The 22,139-nt window shown below is 38.4% G+C and overlaps 1 protein-coding gene across 1 annotated transcript in view; it reads left to right on the top strand.

The window, feature by feature from the left end:
* The first annotated feature begins 16,331 nt into the window (after nucleotides 1-16,331).
* kcng2 (potassium voltage-gated channel, subfamily G, member 2) overlaps nucleotides 16,332-22,139 on the top strand; it is a 41,214-nt gene continuing 35,406 nt past the window's right edge. The window contains exon 1 of the mRNA XM_056254578.1: nucleotides 16,332-16,645. The gene's annotated coding sequence lies outside the window, so the exon portion shown is untranslated. The remainder of the gene's footprint in view (nucleotides 16,646-22,139) is intronic.

The following is a 22,139-nucleotide window of genomic DNA, read 5'->3' as shown; positions in this document are numbered from 1 at the left end:
GCTGCATGAACTCAACCAATCAGCATGTTCAGCGCCCAAGTCCCACCCTCTAAAGTTCCTGAAAAGTACTACCTCACGAGCAGGGACTCTCACGAGAGGGGGAAGTTTTTACCCGGAACTTCATTTAGACCCTGGTCCCTGCGATTGAAACACACCGAGTACCACCCCAAAGTTCCTAGATCCTGGAGAAAGTTCCTGCAGTGGAAATGTGGCTTAAATTGACTTGCATTGCATTCAAGGTACATTTTTTATCAGTTTGTTCATTCCCTTATAATCAAACCGATGGCATTGGGCGTTGCTACAGTAGTGCCATGCTCTGCTTTTTGAGCTACAGAAAGACATTACGGCAGTTCATGGAAAAATGAACAGGCAAAAATTCCCGAGACATCTGATCCAGCAGTCCAGTCCAAAAGGAAACTAACCAACGTGATGAAGTTACATAAGAGCTAATTATTCATTAGTTCTCTTTTAAGTAAAATACAATCTAATTATGTGACTAATTTGACAATTTTTAGAGCAGATGCTGAATCAGAGATGTACAGGATAAGGGAAGGGGGAGCTGAGTCATATAGAGAACAGAATATCATAGAGACTTGGGGGTGGCCTCTGTTGTCCACTTAGAAACCACCTAGAAAATACATAAAAAGCACTATAAAAACCACCCACAGCACCTCAGCACTGTTGTAGAGAATTATGCATGTGAAAACACCACTTATATTCTAAAGAAAATGTCAAAATTTAGTTCTATCAGCCATCACTGTCAAAAATTAAATGAAGTCTTGCTGTATAGATGACTGCCCAAAAATGAAAATTCTGTCATCATTTACTCGCCCTCATGTCGTTTCAGACCTAATGATTTTCTTCTTTCTCTGGAACATTAAAGAAGGTATTTTGAAGAATGTTGGTAACCAAACAATTTTGATTGCCATTGTCTTCTATTGTATGTACAAAGAAGAAAAAAATCATTTCTCAAAATATCTTATTTTATGTTCCACAAAAGAAAAAAGTCATATAGGGTTTAAATGACATGATGGTGTGTACATTTTTGGGTGAACTCTCTCTTTAATGAAGGCATCTTTTATGAGCACACAAGCAAGTTTTTTGAAAAGCAGGTGATGAATCCAAGGTTAAAGTTGGCAAGATACAAGTAAATAACCTTTAATTTGCAACCCAACCCCATACAGTTGTAATCAAAATTATTCAAAATTTACAGACTTTCAGCTTATTGCAATGAACAAATCAAACAAAAGTAATTGAAATAGCTCAACACAAATATTTCAAGTGGTTTCCCCAAATTTAACTGAAAATGCAACTTTCTCAAAATTATTCAACCCCTTCATGGCAATCATCTTCAGTACTTAGTAGAACACCCTTTTGCTGTTATGACCTGCTGCCAACAAGATGTATAACCAGACACCAGCTTCTGGCAGCGTTTCTGAGTAATCTTAACCCATTCCTCATGAGCAATGGCCTCCAGTTCAGTAATATTCTTGGGTTTACATTCTTCAAATCCCACCAGACATTTTCTATGGGGTTCAAGTCAGGTGACTGTGATGGCACTGTAGAATCTTCCAGGACTTCTTCAGGAATCCAAGCCTTGGTTGAATTTGAGGTCGTGCTTGAGATCATTGTCCTGTTGGAAGGTCCAATGACTCCCAAGCTTCAGCTTCCTCACTGACGGCATGACGTTTTCTCCTAGGATTTCCTGATAGTTCAATGAATCCATCTTGCCTTCCACACAATGCAGGTTTCCAGCGCCAGAGGATGCATAGCGGCCCCAGAGCATCACAGAGCACCACCATGCTTAAATGTCACTCGAAGGTTTTTCTGAACCTTCTCAAAAATCTGGTTCCAGCCGTTGATAGCTTCCTTTTTCTGCCCCGTCCAGGTAGTGTAACCACTGTTCCTTTAACTTTGAACTTGCGAACTATGCTTCCAACGTTGTCTCTAGGAACATTTAGTGTCTTCGTTATCTCTTTGAATTCTGTTCCTTGTTTGTGAAGAGCTATGATATCTTCTCTTAACTTTTTGGACCATTCTTTTGACTTAGCCATATTTCTAACATGCAATTAAACGTGACACTCAATAAACTTAGCCAGTTCAGATTAGATGTTTCATGTGTTCTAGCTCAAGCACACGTGGTGCAACTAATGAAGCCCCTGATTAGTTGCATCAGGTGTGCTTGAGACAATACCTGTTTTGCAGATTTGTGCTGTTGTGAGAGATTCTATTCGGGGGGTTGAATAATTTTAAGACTGCAGAAGTGCAGGGAAAACACTTTTCAATTACTTTTGTTTGATTTGTTCATTGCAAACAGCTGAAAGTCTGTAAATTTTGCCAATAAACCTGATTTGCAATGGGGGTTGAATAATTTTGATTACAACTATGTAAACCTGTATGTGTGCTGAATTGATGGTTTCATGTAAGAACTGCACTGTGACTAGTAACTATAAAGGTCGCCTACATCACTGGCTCTCCATTTGTCGGTCCTCTCGATGGGAGGCAAAGCAATTGACATTAATTACAGTGTAGAAGCATCAGAGTACTTAATAAAGATTTTATCTAAACATTTGTACCCACTTCTTCACATAAATCTGAGGTTATCTGAGTGGACTCATTCCGCTGAACTAATGCTAATTTTGCTAATGCTTATGGCAAAGTGGCCCAAATCAGATTTTGTTGCTCATATGTGACACGTCTGATTTTTTATAACAGTGTGAACAGCACAAACCAAATTGAATTTGATCTGTTCAATTCTGATTTGGGCCACTTCCATATGTGGTATAAAGATAAAGATCTGATATTTTGCAGTGCAACCTCAGTCTGAACAGTCATGTCGGAATTCATGCGACTTTTATGTCACTCTAGATCGAACAATTCTGCCCCGATGGACATCACTCCCAAGATTTTACATACCGGGTAGTTCTTTGAATACGTCAGTGAGGAGGGACGGTGAGCTGTTATACTCATAAGTATTTCGGTGACAGCTCTAGAAGCACAACTTTGCTCTCTTTTTCCTCATCCTCGTCTGCGTCCTCCTCATCGCCTGCACACAAATTCGCTGGCTTCCACGGCACATAACCGTATAAATACATGCGTAAATACTGACTTTAGTACCCTCCGTGTTTATACTTCCACATGAAAGCATGCTGCGTGCCGTCTTTGTTATCGTTCTTTTGCTCATGCGGGTCAGATCAGGATCATAACCAATTCACACTCGAATCTGATATAAGCCACATTTCAAAGATGTAAACGTGAACAGCCAAACAATCTCTGATCTGATCAAAAAATCTAATCTGAGCAATAAATCAAAATTAAGCAATAAGGCTTGCAATATGAACGTAGCCTAATAGTGTGTTCACACTTGGCAGATTTGGTTAGTGCGATTGCTCTGTTAGGGCGGTTTTACACTGGGCACGTTTGCTGCGGTCCAGGTCCGAGCGTGATTGTTTCCACACCCCCCCTAGATTTGGTCTGGTTTCCCACTCAACTTAATTCTATCGAACAGCATTGGCGTTTATCTTACTTCAAAAAAAAATGCACAGCGCATGATAAAAAAACAGAACGCGGGTCAATAAGTTACTTTACTTCCTGAACCAACCAGATGCGACCCTAAAAAGGGCAGAAAGTTGAGACATACCAGTTTTTTCTCGTCATAGGAGCCAAGTTGCCCATTACAGTTCAGTGCAAGCGTCAAAACTGCAGTCTGCTTGCAGCAGATCGTTTGTATCCAACGGAGAAATTCCTGCCGCTGTTTTGACTCCTTTACACATTTTATAAACTCTTCACGATTTCTCAGCTGGTCAAAATGCCATCATACATACGCACTTATGACGAGTGCATTTAGTCAGCACACAGCATTGGATGTTTGTTATGGTAAGTTCTGTTGCAAAATAAGTTTTGTTGTTTTTGGTATAGGTTCAGTCTTAAAAATTACAGTGTGAATGCTAAGCGAACCAGAAATAAATTTGTTATTTTCTTTTTTGGTACGGATCAAAAGAACCAAGTGAACCGAAGTACAAGTGTGAAGTCTGTCAGATTTTTTTTTACTCTGAGTTGAGGTCAGTTTGCTCTATCAGTTCAGAATGTCTCCTGCACACACAAACTGATTTTTGACATGCTATTTCTCCACTTTGACAGTGTAGATATCCACTGCAAGTTTCTCTGGGGTTGACACACAAATGAGACGATAAGCTCATTATAGCTGAAGTCTTCAATTTCATAATCAGTTCAATGGCATGAGTTTTCCTAGAAAGACAGACAATTAAACAGCTACACATTCACAGTTCAACAGAGAAGCAAGACAAAAAGATATGCTATACATATGATATTATTATGCACTAATATACTCAGTGTGACGCACAGCAGGTTAAAATTGTATATTTACACAGCAATTAAATTAGAAAAATGTTTAAACATTTAAAACAATTATCTAAAGCGATTATCTAATTATTATCTAATTATTAAAACGATTATCCAATGACAAGACACATGGCACGATCACATGACAAAAAGGGAATCACATGACAGACATGGAACATGAACAAAACCAAAACGTGACAGAGACAAGACCAAATTGTGACAAATACACATTTATTGACTGTTTGATAGTAGTTTTTATTATTAAACCTACTGGCAACAACCTTACACTATATCCTGGGTTGTTTCAACCCATGTTTGGGTCAAATATGGACTAACCGAACCGTTGGGTTTACATTTTTTTTACCTAGTTATTGCCCAGTTAGTTATTAAAAGTACTTGTTGGTACATGCGGAACAGACCTGTGAAACAAAGTGCTGCCAAAATGTTTTATATTTACAATTTTATATTAAGGGCCGTCTTCTTGTTTCAAAGCATTCGTGTTGCTTCTGTGTGTCCAGTGAAGCATATAATGGTCTGTGTAGCTGTCGTGCTCACAGTGACTGTTCAGAGGACGCTGTTATGCCACCACCGAAAAAACATTTGACAAGCTGAGAGCAAAAGGAGACGCTGTACAATACATTAAAACTGCACAACATCACATAACCAATGGTTGGACATTGTGATCAGACCATGAAGCACATGACAGCATTATTACCAAACACTTCATCAGCTTCTCGCCCACTTACAGGACAGCACACTACATTAAACTAACTGTATGACTTGTCCAGTGGCAGAACTTGATTTTTCATTATGTGGATGCAAATGAGAAAGGATAAAGTGCAAGCTACAGGGCCGAGCTAAAGCAATTTTCTCCCAAATAAAACCACAAAAAATACACTCTCAGAAAAATTTGTACAAAAGCTGTCATTAGTACAATTTCTTTCGAAAGGTACAGCTTTTTACCTAAAGACTTACCAAAAGTGCACATATTAGTACCTAAATGGTACCGTCCCAGTGACAGCTTTTGTATAAAAAAAATGAAAGTGTATCATGATATATTACAAAGTCAATAAATATCGCAACCATTGAATCTCAGCTAAACTCTTAAAAATAAAGATTCCAAAAATGAGTTTATTGCAGAAATGCCATAGAAGAGTTCCTTTCAGTAAACCGTTCTTAAATTAACCATTTTTTTTTTCTTAATGCGAAGAACATTTTAATAATCCTTTTTCCACTATAAAGAACTTTCTGTGGAATGGAAATATTTCATGAATATTAAACATGCCAATAATTATTTTTTAGTGTGCGACTTGTTAAACAGAGAACTACAATCCAACTTTGATCTCATGGCATCAGAACTTTAACAAATTGTCAAAAGTTATCAGAAGAAATGATCAAGCAAAAAGTTTAAGACAAGTTGGCAGGAACTATGACACTGATACAAAAAAGATTAAAACTCTAGAAAAACAAAACATTTGAGTCAACATGTAAATTTGATTAAAAACTGGATTGGAGCGTGAAACAGCTCACATAGCTCTGGCTGTGAATTGTTCAGTGCAGTCAGTAACCTTGGCAATGCTTCTGTCAAACAAGACACATTATTAATTTGTTCAATCACAGGCAATGGTTTATGGAAACACAATGCGTCAGCCACTGCTTACATCCACAACATACAACAAAAGACACATTTTTTACTAATTCTGGGGCGGAAAAATTATTTAACAACAGATCTAAATTAATTTACTTGTACTGTGTATATATATATATATATATTGCTTGAAAACAATACAATGTTTCGAATGCTAATCAAATCATGGGTTCCTGTCAAACACGTCACATATCACTTCACATAATCCTTACTGACGCTTGATGTATTCTGAGGTCACTTTAAATATAAATAAAATGAATTAAATAAAATGAATTATTATTAATTGAACAAGGTTACAGCCCTGAAGAAAAGCAGCAGAATCAATCAAACATTTATATTGTACAGATAGTCAGAACACACACACACACACACACACACACACACTCACTCATCCATCACGGTTCAGTCCCACTCAGAAGTCGTTCACATTTACTGGCACAAACCATCACTAACGGGAAGAGAAACCAGCAATATCGCTAATCCCAGATGCAAAACCCTACCATAATGTGATAGGAAAGTGTTCTTACTGTGGTTTTAAAATTGCGATGAAATAGACGTAGACAAGGCAAGGCAGGGCAAGGCAAATTTATTTATATAGCACATTTCATACACATGGTAATTCAAAGTGTTGTACATAGAAACAAATACATTGGAATAAAAATGGAATCCATAAGAAATTAAAATAACAATAAAAGCAGAGAATACCCCTATCTGGATGGAAAGGTTTCACAGCTGCTTGTTTTACTTTGAGATTTTCCCATGTTGATTGTACTGTGTCTGTGGTGTTTTCTCGGCCACTAAATAATCTATTGGATGTCTCCAATAGATCAGATTTTTCACCTAAAACCGTCCAGGAAGAACTCTAGGACTTCCCCTCCAGTCCACACCCCAAAGATTTTGTCCTCGACCTCGAGTATCACTTAAACTCACTACTCTACCACAGACTCAGGTCACCAACATGGTTTCATCTCTCAATTTCCCAATTCATATTTCAGAATAATTTAATTTATGTTTGTCTCTTACATACTTCCCAAGTCTCCCAGCTCTTCCAAATAGACAGCAAGATTTAAAATGCCTATAAAACGTAAAATTCCTAACCCTAACAGTCAGCAATAAAAAGAGGATGCATAAAAACAAAGAATAGAATAAAAACAAGGATAATTAAAACAGTTTTAAAAGTAATTAAAAGAGTAATAAGATCTCTTCTGGAAGCTTGTTCCAGCAGCGGCTGGTATAACAGCTAAAAGCGGACTTACCATGCTTTAAGTAAACCCTTGGTATTTCTAAGAGACTTGATCCTGATGATCTTAGTGATTTGTTAGGTTTATATTCTATGAGCGTATCTGCAATGCATAGAGGTCATATAGGCATTTTAGTGATTTATATGCCACTAACAGTACTTTAAAATCAATTCTATATGCAACTGGGAGCCAGTGTATATACCTGAGGACTGGTGTGATATGTTCATATTTTCTGGTTCTGCTCAGAATCCTGGCAGCAGCGTTCTGTATGAGCTGCAACTGTCTTATTGACTTTTTAGGAAGGCCAGTGAGGAGTCCATTACAATAGTCCACCCTGCTGGTGATGAAAGCATGCACAAGTTTCTCTCAGTCTTGACTGGAAACAAAACATCTAATTCTTGCAATATTTTTAAGATGATAGTAAGCTGATTTAGTTATTGCTTTGACATGACTACTGAAACTGAGGTCTGACTCCAGAATCACACCAAGATTCCTGACTTGATTTTTAGTTGTTTGACCCCTAGAGTTATGCATTCACCTTGAGAACTTCATCTTTGTTTCCAAATGCAATGACTTCAGTTTTGTTTTGTTTAACTGAAGATATCTTAAAAATATATCTAAATTACGCCATATGCTCTCATTGACAAATGCGGAACAATTAGTTCATGCGTTCATGACCTCAAGGCTAGATTATTGTAATGCTCTACTGGGTGGTTGCCCTGCACGCTTAATAAACAAACTACAGCTAGTTCAAAACGCTGCAGCTAGAGTTCTTACCAGAACCAGAAAGTATGACCATATTAGCCCGGTTCTATCAACACTGCATTGGCTGCCTATAAAACATCGTATACATTTCGAAATATTGCAGATTACTTACAAAGCACTAAATGGTTTAGCTCCGCAGTACTTGAGCTAGCTCTTAACGCATTATAGTCCTTCACGTCTATTGCGATCTCAAAGTTCCGGCTAGTTGATAATACCTAGAATATCAAAATCGACTGCTGGCGGTAGATCCTTTTCCTATTTAGCACCAAAACTTTGGAACAGTCTTCCTACCATTGTCCGGGAAGCAGACACACTCTGTCAGTTTAAAGCTAGACTAAAAACACATCTCTTTGACCTAGCATTCACATAATACATTATCGACTTCTATAATAAAATTTTAGGCTGCATAGATTAGGTCAGCCGGAACTGGGAACACTTTCCTTAAATCCTGATGTACTCGTTACATCATAAGAAGAATGGCATCTACGCTAATTTTAGTGTCTTTGTTTATCCCGAGGTTTTCCCGCAGCCTGCCGGATCCAGGCCGTTTCCAGATCTGACTAAGGACCTTCGCCTGGACCCGATGACAACACAGTGCTGAAGTGCCAACTAGCCTCTCCGTATCTATTCCACTCTACAGATAAAGCATTGTGGAAATTAGGGTTCATGTACCAACCCCGAAGTGATAAAATAAAATAAAATTCTGTTTCAAAATTTATAGGCAAGACAAGTAGTTTGTTTAGGCATGGTTTGTAAGTAATTACATGCCTGCGCACATATATTCAAACGCACATAACTATAGAATCAATTCTTAATGCGCATGTGAACGCCATCAGCGTTTATCACAGGTTCGCGTTTAAAGTCTGTTTAGAGAGAACGTTAAAATAACATTATTCAAGAACCGCTATAAAACCAAATCAATCTCTGTTACCTTAAATTATATTAAGTTTATCTCTGTAAAGCTGCTTTGAAACAATCTACATTGTTAAAAGCGCTATATAAATGAGGATGACTTGACTTGACAAGAAAGTCTTGGCACATCTAATTATTTAATAATTTCATCAATGCATTGGCACAGAGAGTCAATGGGGCTGTAGTCGTTAGGCGATAGGACTAAGTAGATCTGGGTGTCGTCTGCATAGCTGTGGTAAGCAATTTGGTTCTTTCTCATTATTTGGCTTAGTGGGAGCATATACAGGTTGAATAGTAGTGGCGCAAGAATTGATCCTTGTGGAACTCTGCATGTCATGGATGTCCACTCAGACTTATTGGTCACCTATACTCACATAATATCCTCTCCCTTCTAAGTATGACCTAAACCATTTAAGGACCATCCCAGAAAGCCTGACCCAGTTTTCCAGCCTGCCAAGAAGTATGTTATGATTGACAGTATGATAGCACTGAGGCCGAGTAGTACCAGCACTGATAATTTGCCTGTATCAGGGTTTAATATCAATACTATATATATAGTAGCAAATATAATTTATTATCTTTATGAGCGCTATCTCTGTACTGTGATGCGGTCGGAAACCAGATTGAAAATAGTCAAAATTTCCATTCAAGCTTAAGAATTTGTTCAGCTGGTTGAAAAAAACTTTTGGAAGGAAGATTTAAGATTGGTCTATAGTTGCTTAAAGGTTCTCTAAGCGATCCTGGGTGACGTCACTTCTTGTTGACGTTCAAACTATTGTCAAACAAAACGGAGGCTAGCTAGACCCTCCCTCCTCCTCATCCGCACACTAACCCCCCAAACCGCACCCCCAAACCCTTCTTGTCGGTCATTGGCTGGAACAGTTTGTTATGTTTTGGGGAGTGGGTCGCTGCAGTTTGTTTTTGGTGCTGTTTGTGAAGCATGGGCTGTCTACAGAGATCGCGTTTCTTTACAGTGTGTTCAGGGGACAGGCAGCCAGCGGATAGTGAGGAGATGTTTGCTGTATGTGACAAAAAATGTTTTGGCCTAAAAAACACATGACATCGCTTAGAGCACCTTTAATATAGTCTTGTCCAAATTGCTCTTTTTCAGGGAGGGGCTTAACAACTGCAGTTCTCAGGGAGTTTGGAAAAGTTCCAGAGAGAAGTGAGGCATTTACCACTTCTAGGAGATCTGCTACTAAACAGTTAAACACACTTTTGAAGTGCACAGGTTGATGTTTTAAGGTGCTGTACGGTTTCTTCCAAAATGGTGCCATCAATTTCTTCGAAATCAGACATAGTAACTTCTTTCTCAGGTTGTGGTCTGATCTGTCTGAACCTAGTGCAACTCAAGGATGTGCTGATCACCTTTCTGATGTTATTGATTTTCTCAGAGCAAGCTCACTGCATTTGCTGACAGAGCATTTCACTGGAAATGTGGCTTGGGGGGTTTGTTAGTCTCTCGACTGTAGCAAAAAGAGAGTTTGTGTTGTTTAAGTTGCTTTTTATAATATTTGAGAAGGTCTGTCTAGCTTTGCCTAGTTCCATATTGAAAGCATGGATGCTGTCTTTATAGATGTTATAATGGACTACAAGTTTTATCTCCCGCCACATGCGCTCTGCTTTTCTGCATTGTCATTTCATATTTTTCACTGTTTCTCCATGCTTTTTGTCTGCCACTCTTCTTCCTGACTTTTACAGGAGCAATATAATCAATTACACTCTTAACTTTTGAGTCAGAGTCCGCAGATATGCTTGGTGTTAAATATATAGCCTTCATAAATAGCACACAAGTGTTTTCATTTAAGCATCTTCTTGACAGACACAGATCTTGCTTCAATAGCAGGAAAGATCAATATATCAAAGAAAATACAGAAATTATCAGACAGTGCTACATCCTTAATAACGATGGATGAAATGTTTAGACCCTGACTGATAAGTAAATCTAGAGTGTGTCCACGATTGTGTGTGGGTCCAAACTGTACATGCTGTGTCAGATCAAAAGTATTTAAAACAGTTTTGATTTATTTTGCCGTATTGATTTCTGCATTATCTAAGTGAATATTAAAATCTCCAGCAATGGCAAAACGGTCAAACTCTGAGGTAATTGTTGCTAACAGTTCTAAAAAAGTCCTCAGCAAAGGCTCGGGAGTATTTTGGAGGCCTGTAAATAATGATTAAGTAGAATGCGTGGAGCACCTTTTAACACAATACCAAGATATTTGAAAGACAGGTAATTCCAAATGACACTAGCTTGCATTGATAGACATCTTTAAATAGAGCAGCTACACCCTGCGCTCTCTCACATCTCTCCTAACCGCTCTGCAGACACTAATAAAATTAAAGTTAGGAGGGACTGTTTCATTTACAGTAAGACTGTTGTACTGCAGCTGTCTTCTAGAAATTTTTCATATAGAAACATAAAATTCAGGTTGACATAAATTAAAGTCGTTGACTAGAAGTTATTTATTTTTAAGTGAGCGGATGTTTAAAAGTGCTAACTTGACAGTATTAATAGAGTGGGATAGTTTGAGCCCGTTCTCATCCTTTGGCGTCATATAGGTGACGCCATATGACATTTAGTCGAAATACTACGCACATGGCACCCTTTATGGTAAATATGAGACGCAGAACCCAAGGCGTCATACAGGTTACTGGCATCCTTTAGCGTCAATATGAGACGCAGACCCTACCCCAGACCTAAACCTACCCATAACAGTGCGTCTCATATTTACGCTAAAGGGTGCCATGTGCGTAGTATTTCGACGAAATGTCATATGGCGTCACCTATATGACGCCAAAGGATGAGAATCTGTTGGATAGTTTAGTTCCAGCATACACCAGTTCCTCCATTTTCTCTGAGAAGCACAGAAGTGGAGATGCTGGAGAGAGGGATAACATTTCTGGTGAGAGGGGCTGTTGCTCTGGTGTTACCGGAGGCTGTAATATGTTGTCCTGGCTTCCCTGGCTGTTTTCCAGAAAGTCGTCCTTGGGTGCTGAATCTTGGAGCACTTCTAATATGTCACAGTCTGTCTGTGGGCAGGGCTCAGCTGAGATTGTGACCGTGAGCAGAGGTTGTTGTGGCTGCGTGGTGTTATCATTGTCCTTGTCAACCACATATCCATTCAGGTGCTGAAATTAAGTCCTGTGTTCATTCATTCTCTGTCCACGTGTGTGTGTGCCATTCAGGTTGAGTGGATTGGCATACACTGCAGAAGGATGATGGAGGGAGAAGTAGATATTGTCCTTTAGCACTCTTGCACCAAGTTTGTTTGGGTGGAGGCCATCCTGTTTAAACAGTTGTATCTGACTCCAGAAAAGATTGAAGTTGTCAATGAAGTTCACTCCTTTTATGTTGCTGGTTTTTTGCAGCCATTTTTTAAGCCCAAGCAACAGTGAAAACCTTTTTGTTCCTCTTGCTGGGAGTGGTCCACTGATGAACGGCTGAACTTTCAGTCTTCTAAGTGTTTCAAAAAGTTGATTGAAATACCTCTTAAGGAGTTCTAACTGCTCTTTGCGAACACCATTCTCCCCCACATGAATGATAATTCGATTTACAATCTTGCGTTTCATCAGAATGTTCTGAAGATCCCTGTTTACATCAGAAACTGTTGCATGTGGAAGGCAGCACGTAGCTGTAGTCCTGCTACTAATGTTTCTGATTATTGGAGTCACCCACTATCAGATTCCTGGGCTCGGCTGCGCTCTGAGCTGTGCCACTGTCTGCTCAACCCTGAGCGCCAGTTATCGTCAGTGTTAGCTACTGGCTGATTCCATCTGTGTTCGATCACATTCATCATATTTGGGGATTCCGCACTCACATTCATTAATACTTCAAATCTGTTCTCAAGATGTATAGGCGGTGGTAGGAAACCAGTGTTTGCAATATTTGTCATAGCCGTATCTGGGGTAGAGGATGCTACTGCGGCAATATGTGATGCTCGTGGCAATCTGATGTCTCGAGTGCCTTTGGGTCTCACTCCCTGTTTGTGCCAACGATTAGTATGTTGATCAGTTACGGCTTGTTTATCTACATTCAGTACCTGTCGAGGAGGACTAGATTCATGGGACTCACCAGCTGTATGCTGAGGGCGTCCATAACGAAGCTCTGTTGTGTGTTCCGTCTGGTTTGGTGGTCACGCAAGTAACTTTGTTTCAAGAACTATAAAATAGAACTTCATCTTTGTTAAAATAAAATATAAAAGCGATAGAGAAAAATCGCGGAGCAGTAAGTAAGAGCATACGAACAGTAGCTAAGCAGGAAGTACTTTTTTGTAGGGACAGATCTTTTCTTTTGTATTGTGACAGACATCCGAGTGAAACAGATTATCGAAAAGGAAACAAAATATAGGAGGGTCAGTTGTTGATTGGACTTTGAGATGTCCGAGGTAAAAAAAAAAAGTAAACGTACACAGATGAATTGTTCACAGTAAGACCTATTGCCGTGTTCACGCCATGTCGTGATTACGAGATGACAATCTGTGATGTTCTTGGACTTTAATCTTTGAATCTGCAACGATCAGGTGGATGTCAGAGCTTTTAGAAAATTCAGAGTTTATAAGTTGTAATTACAACCTGGCATGAACGTACACTCCAAATCTTTCATGACCCACCAGATCCAGCCTGCTGTAGTCTATGGAAATGTTATGGTTCAGCCATGAAACCCGCAAAGCATCCCTGCAAGAGCTGGGGAATGAGAAATGAGTTCAGCTGTAGGGCTTTAAAGCCTTTTTCATTCAGCTGCGGTACATTTTGAAGTCCTCAAAAATGCTACTGTGTTGTGCTTATGGGTAGCAGACACTGAAGAGACACGACACTTACACACGTGCACCATTTGGCAGCTATAGTGGATAGTTGATGATCAAACAGTCTCTGCAAAACTGCCACTGTGTGTAATCATGTGCGTAATCACATTTACTTGAATGCACGGCTGTCTAAACATCACATGTGTTTTTCTGTTTCACATGCGTGAACATACACCATTATCGTCTCTGCGAGGATGTTAAGACGGCTACGCCATCCACAGTGCGGTCCGCCAGCAGGACTCACTCGATTGACGATATATGCTTGGACATAAGTCTTGCTTTCTCCGTGTGTCATTAGCTTGTGTATCTGACATGAGTGAAGCCCTCCAACCCACAGCATTGCTGCTCATTATGACACTGTCAGCTGTATCCATCGCCATCAGGACTTCAGGAGCAACACTCGGGAGAAAATACTGCATTTGCGTCACTTGTGTTTGTGTGGGCTTGTGCAGTACAGCTTCCAAACAACACTTCAGCTAGGCTTGTACTGTACATGTGTTACTGCAGAACTTACGAGACAGCTTCTGCTTAATCCATTTTCCTTTGCAAAGCTCATAGAAATACTGTCCATGTACATTAAAGTGCCCCTATTATGCTAATTTAAAGGTTCCTATAGTTTTGGAGTCTCCTGCAATAGGTTTATATACAAAACTTTCTCATAATATACATTGCAGCATCACCTCTTTTCTCACAGTGTCTTTGATCGAGTATCCAGTCTCTCTAAATCCCTCCTTTCCTCAGAGCATACTCTGCTCTGATTGGTCAGTCCAGTCTGTTGTGATTGGTCTACCGCTTACAGCGCATGTAAAAAAACAAAACGTCCATTACCATATCTGAATTTCAGCTCCGGAGGCTTCCTCAACATTGGATATACACAGTGATACAAACAGTAACAATGGCGTCGGTTTTATCCTTTGGAAGCTCATGCAAAGTGGATTTGCTTTTGCGGCACAGAAAACAGCGTCTTCTCGACATGTCAACAACACAAATTAAACTCTTCCAGGCCTCAACTGCAACTACAGTGTTTGAGGGCGGTCAAAGTAGACGTTATTCGCGGGCATCCAATGAAGACCATTGGTATTATGCAAATTTGTTACAACCCTACGTAGGTTTGTGCAGGAAGAAAGGCAGAAATGACTAAATCAGAAGTTCAGAATCGGTTCTTTCAGAATTTGTCTAGCACTATCACTGTAAGCTCACAAGGATGATGGTTAGTGATTCTGAACAAATGACAGACTTGATTTTTCTGCCCAAAAGTAATACCAGAATGACTGTTGAGTCACTTTGAAGACTTTAAACTTGCATAACAAAAACGATGAAAAATTTATAGACCATCCAATTCTCATCAAAAATTTGTATGGTCACATAACATCCTCTTTGCAGATACAAGAGAAAACAGACAACTTTCGACTTCACAATTAAAATATACAACTAGTTCGCGCTTATTAAACTCAGATGATTTGCATAATGTTCAGAGTTTGTTTGGTGTGCAGAAAACAATAATGAGCAATATGATGCTGAGCATCTGACATACAGACGTGTTTCTACACATCAGCTCTCAGCCTTAATTACAAACCTCTCCTGATACATTGTTAATTTTGATTTCTCTCAGAGCAAAGCAACATGATTGTAAACAGGAAATACACCGTTTATTCTGAGCTGGTCGTGGGAATCATTATTTCATTCTTTAAGTGCATTGCAGGAGCCAAATGTTTATTAATTGTGCCTTTGTGTCTGTCATTAAAGGTGCTGTAAGGGATGTTTTAAAACCATTTAAAATGTCCCTAGGTCTCTTCCCAGGTTATTCTCAGGTAATTTATAGCCGAATGGATACAAGTCAAAATCCAATACAGCACGTAAGTCAATACAACGTTTCGGTTGAGACCTTAATCAGGAATTGTTTTCGAGGTGTCATGACGGAAATTTGAGGTAGCCTAATGGACACAAAAAGAAAGATGTGAACCTGAGGGGACAAATTGACATTACAGCTCATTGACAGTCTGTGACTGTGATAGAAGAATCGACTTCTCTGTCTCCCTTTAGTGGTCAGACTGTGTCCATTTCAGAAGATCGGACTCACAGAAAAATATGAGAAAGTGACTAAGATTTTATATGCTCTTCTATTCATGTTTTCTAATGTATGCAATCTAAAGGATATGTTTTTTCCAAACCATTTTGGTCAAAACCAGTCTAGTTGAGCTGCTCAATTCACATTATTTGTTTACAGTAGGCTATACAATACTTAAAATTACCCTGTATTTCAATATTATATAGATTACATTTTTGTTATTATCTATAAAAATGTATATTAATAGCCTATATAATTAGCCTATATGCTTCTATTTATTGATGAATTACCTACACACGCCCATGAGAACTGCTAAAATCTACACCAATGAGACATGATGTAATGGAAAACGAGTGACAAAAAGTTAAATATCTAGGCTAATGTTTTGAAACTCGACAGAAAGAGCTCCTCTACATCCCGTCCACATTCACGCGCAAATGAGCTGTTCAGCACAGCAGGATGGGTTATAATGTGGATAACTTAATTAGTAAAATTAGAGAGAGAGAGAGAGAGAGAGAGAGAGAAGTGTTTTAACGTATTTCTGCATGGTAATGCTCTGTTATTACTAAGCAAGCAGACTCGGGGTGAGATGGGGACTCGAGTGTGCGCGTGAGAGCAGCAGTAACACCCATTAACAGATCCGGTGTTCTGACACGAAGACTGAGGAACTTTAGCAGTTGTGAAGGAGCTATGAGCTGGAGTCAGTCTGATGCTGGAATCAAATCATCCAGCAATACGGATAAAGGAATAAAAGTAGCCTAAATGTGCAAATGCATCGCAGCACAACTTACATGTCCAAGCTGAAAATGAGCAGGGCAACGCAAAATCAATGGGCTTAAAACGGGTAAGTCGACTGTTCATTTTGTATTTTTTTCGAGTTTGTATTTGTTTGCAATAAGTCTGTTCATATCTCCGGCTCTTATATGTTTGTTTCTGTGTGCGTTATCGCAATAGCAGGTAAATAAAGCACTGCTTATCCAAAGCTTGTGCGGTGCTCTTCTGACTTCCAAACCGCTATGTTTGGAAATCGCTTAATTGGTTTTAATACAAAACCTATATTTCATATCTACTGCGTTTCATTAGTATTTATTAATATTACACTCCTCTGTTTCTCTGTAGATGATATTATAACACGGAATAGAGGAGTTTGCGATTTCAGGCAAATCAAGATGGCAAACTATAAAGTTACATAACTGAGAATTAATAATTTTAAGCTATATTTAATAAAAACATGGCTTCATTTTACCAGCACATTGATGAATCCATTTCATATCAGCTGTGGCAAAACAATATGATTAGATCATTTTTAAAGCTGCAAACTAAAACTAGGATGATTAAAAGACTGTGAGTTTTAATGGCCACTCTATAATATTTTAATATGATTGTAATGCTTTCCAAATTTGTACATTTAAGTAACTTGTTAGGGTTGTCATGAAACTTTGACATCATATATTTATATTCATATAAGCTATATATTCATAAATATCACTGTTAACCCATATTATAAATGACTAAGCAAATACAAGTTAAAAGTGTTAGAAAAAGAAAACTTAATTAGATGGTTGTGGACAACTGCAATTCATTGCAATGTGTGTTTGATAAAGAAAAGAGTGAGGTGATATGCAAGCCACTGACCTATTATTGAAGTGACATAATTAACATGTTTATTTTGGTGGAATGGATAGTATAAGTCCTTTGGATATTAAATGACATCTAGGTTTTAATGGTATTTATCATTTGGTTGAGTTGGTGACACATTACTGTCTAACGCATGAGTTAAAGTAGGCTACATTTGGTACAATGGCTATTAACACAGTCTTTTAACCATAAAAAAAAACGTAATAAATAATGTCTGTTTGAAGTATGTCTGAAAATAATTTAAAATAGTTAACCTGTGACATGCATAACCTGTGACATGCATAAATGCATAAGTGTGTATTAAAGTCTTGAAAGATAATAAGAAGGCTATACTTACTTTTTCTTGTCACTTAAAACTTCTTGACAGTCTCTTGGTTTTCTGTCCATCTTAAATTCATTCATAAATGTGTTTTTAATACTGAGGATCTGACAGTTTTTTCTGTATTACTACTGCTGAGAGAAATGACCCCTTAATTAGAAATGAAACAGACCCCAAACCTGTCGCAGTTATCCAGCAGAGATTTATTTAAATGAATCAATTTCTAGTGTCTGAATTGAGTATGATGTGCACATCTTTTTTTTTTTCATTTATTTTCCAAGCTATGGAGTTATCCTGGTCCTGTCTCTAGCAAGACTTTGGTCATAGGTTCCATTCCCAGGTAATTAACTGAGAAAAAAAGTTTGTTTGTATAAAAGCATCTTGCAAATGCCTAATTTGCACATTAATATCAATTGATTTATTTTAATCAACACTTACGGAAAACCAAAAAATCTTAATGTTAAAGTTAATATATTAAAATAGAATTCATTTGAATTCTTAATATTATTTTTTTTTTTAAATGAATAATATGTTTTTGGTTTGAAACAGCGCACAGTTAATCTGTGTGTTTTGTTGAATGAGAGGACTTGCAGTTTTATCATAAACTTTAAGGGTTGCCTAGCAGCGTAACCCATCACTAGAGACAGAAAAACTGACAGAAAAACAATCCACTTATTGTCTTCCCATTCGTTTTACAGCACAGCGGCGTGAATAACGTCGTCATCTATTAAGAACAAGCACAAATACCTCATATTGATTCATGAGTGCCTTAAACTGTCTCTACCTCAAAGTGCCGTAGCAGAAATCTCCCCATCAGCACTATTGAATTTCATCTTCCACGGGAGACGCACAGCACAGCACCGCAACACTCATCATCAGCACCATCACTCATACAGGCTCCTGTACGCCGTTCCTTTTCATCTCGCACCACCCCATAAGACCTCAGCTGTCTGTCTGTGCTGGAGAGTTTGTGTGGCTGTGCTTCAATATATCTATACGGGGACCTTGATGAAGTAGTTCACAAAAAGGAAATCAATGTTACAGGCATCTTAGAATGGATCTGTGCCGATTGCTAATTGTGATGACAGGCTCCAAGGCAGGGGCCGATTAACGCAAAGGCTGCAGTCTAGGGGCCTACGTGATCAGGGGGCCTCTGTTCAGCGTTTTTTTACAAATATTTTATTATGAATCTATTTCTACAGTATTAGTGGCCTAATTACAGTAGTTACTGGTCGGTCGGAGGTTTTAAAATAACAGGCAATTGACGAGCGCACAGCGCACATGACGGATTTTAGGGATAGTTCTCATGTCGCGTCTAAGAACGCTTTTCTCCTTATTTTCAAAGTGCTCGGGCATGCAAGCTTACGCTCCCGCTCTCTCCATGACGAAGAGGAAGTTTCAGCAAAGGATAAATGGATTTACAGCACCGAAAAGCGGAATGCTCGTTTTCTAAACTGGCGCTTGTCAAGAACAGGTATAGGCCTAGTCAGACTATGCCCAATGCTACTAGATTAGAGCGCTGTCAATCACTGCCTTATTCGATGCCCATTGTTGCCTGTAAATTTAACAAGGCTCAACACAATTGGTTCAGAGCCCTGTCAATGCTTTGGCAATTTTTACCATGAAAAGACTTTTTACCATGCCAATAAAGCTACTTGAATCTGAATTTGTCAATCACTGAGTTTTTCAAAAAGGAGAGACCACAGACCAGATATCTCATTGTGTCAATATTCTGATTACATTCGTTTGACTGATCAAGCTATAAACTAGTATGATGACGAGTAACAAAATGCTTTCTCTGTGTCCAGATTTGACTGTAAATGATGCTAAAACTGACACTTCAAATTAATTTAACAAATTAACAAAAAACAAACTCAAGTTTGACAAAAAGTAGTCTCTAATAATGTAGAAGCTATATCCAAAAGCAAAACCTAATGCCATTAAATTATTATGTCTGAAAGCAATGTACAAAGCCATGTATATATATATATAAGGCTATACAGTTTTTGGCTTAAATATTAGTTAAATATTAGTACGCTACCGTAAAATCCCCTTAGCCAGTACTTATTTCTGTTTTCCTCTATTAAAAACCAGAGATTGAATCGCCTCACTCAAATAGCCATTAGCCTATTAGTGATATTTATTTTTATCACAAATTGGTGATTAGTAATATTTAAGATGATTATTAGTGATACTAATATTATTATACTATATTATTCGCATAAGTCTCCTAACACAGGTTCATTCATTCAATAGCATTTGTGCGCCGAAAGTGAAAGTGATGTATAGTTGAGTGTGACGAAAAAAGAGTGGTCATAGAAGACGTATAGAATGTGTCTTGGCTGACCACTTGTGATCGGATCACCGAAAAGGTGGAAACAGGGCAGGCTCTCTCTCACTCACTCGATTTCCGGGATATTGTATATAATTTGGGGGGTGGGGGGCCTTCAAGGTCTTTAACCATCGTTCACACAGACCAGCTTCAAAACCAACTTCTTACTTCAATACAGACCCACAGGACTAAAGGAATAGACTGGAAAGGGAAAGAAAAGAAAGAAAGAACTAGCAGACATACAGCTCTGCCCACACTGTCTCAGTCTGAACACCCTCTTACACTCTTTGCCTTTAGGGAATTTCATCTCAATGTTTTATGTTTTCACTCCTTTTGTGCATGTATGTGTGTTCATGTTTTCATATTATACACTACAATACAGTAGATCTGTATAAAAATTCTGGGTTTGTAAGATTTTTTAAATGTTTTTTTAAAGTCTCTTATTCTCACTACATTAGGTTGATCGAAAAGACCGTAAAAACAGTAACATTGCAAAATGTTAATACTATGTAAAATAACTGTTTTCTATTGTAATATATTTTAAAGTGCATTTTATATTTTATTCCTGTGATGGCAAAGCTGAATTTTCAGCAGCCATAACTCCCCTGCAAACATTTGGGCGTTTAATGACCGTTGAAAAGACGTCCCTCCGACACGTCCCATCATGGTTGAAAAATAGTTCCAAAATGAAATTTGAACGGACGTCTTTGACGTTATCTGTTCTGTGTTACATATTTTTACAGATTTATGCTGTCCTACCGCGACTATTTTCCGATGAATAGAAAGTTAAAAAGAACAGCATTTATTTGAAATAGAAATGTTACATCATAAATGTCTTTACTGTCACAAGGAAAAAACAGTCTGTCTGGGGAGAGAGACTTGCATTAAATTCAGAAGAGCATTGAGACATAACTGTCTGATCACAGAATGGTCCTCAGAGGCCACCGCAGTTTGAGCTTTTCCTTTGAGCGCTAGCTGCCATAAAGAAGTGAATACTCCTTCAGACATTCTCTCTGTTTTTGACCTCTCTGTTACCCCCTGTAAACCCACAGATCTCGCTTTAATAAAGCAGTGTCCTCAGCACTTCCAGCAGAACCAGAAAAACGCATTGCTTTACTTTACTCAAACATATTGAGTAAAAATCATTCATCATCGTTACATGTAGCTTCCCAGTGTCATCTTTGGTCAAGAGAAAAGTCTGCCTCATTTGCATTTTCCAAAATGCCTTGGTGCCTACTTCAACTGGCACATTATGTGCAGTTTGAGCTCATTCACAGTATGAGCTTCATGCAGGAAATGCTGGGTCATATATTGACTCATGGATTGAGTGGTAACACATGGCATGTTTCAGTTAGACACTGATTCATTTGGATTGACAGAGGCCTCGGTGCTCAAGCAACATGTTGATAAATAGAATTAAAGCCGAGACAGAAGCTGTATCATGTATGATGTTCGAAAGTTTCTTTAATTGCTTCTTAAATCAAAACATAGATGAGTCACTCTAAAAGAGATTTCATTTATAATATAAATTAAGTTAAAATTGGGATTGAAATAAAAACTTGATTTGATTTAAGTGAGCTTTAACATTCTGCCTGCTGCTTTTTGAAGTTCCGTAATATTCACTATGATAGCACCACCTTTCATTATTCATTTCTGACGTCTTAATAAATATAACGAGGGAGACGACAGTCTGAGATTCCTTTCTGCTCAGATATGCTGTTTGAATACATCATGCTTTAATTTAACTAAAGGCTGACTAGCCTTTGTGAGACCGATGGCTTTTTCCCAGAATTACAGATTGAATCCTCTGGCGTGAGAAGGTCTGTTTCATAAATCTCTTATTGCAGTTGCACTAATTATACCCAATGTTCGTTTGAGCGCATTGGACCTTACTCTGCCATTGTGTAGAGAACATGGCTCATTTAGGAACTTACCCATGAATAGAAAAGAAAACATCATAATTAATTCCTCTGCTTTGGGATTCAACTTGTGTTGTGACATGAATTTACTGCATCCCGAGACTCGTGAGCAATTACGACTTCCAAAGCC

This window comes from Rhinichthys klamathensis, unplaced genomic scaffold (assembly GCF_029890125.1).
Source record: "Rhinichthys klamathensis goyatoka isolate OS25496 unplaced genomic scaffold, OSU_Roscu_1.1 h1tg000111l_1, whole genome shotgun sequence".
Classification (NCBI taxonomy): Eukaryota; Metazoa; Chordata; class Actinopteri; order Cypriniformes; family Leuciscidae; genus Rhinichthys; species Rhinichthys klamathensis.
This window is presented reverse-complemented; position numbering and strand designations above follow the sequence as displayed.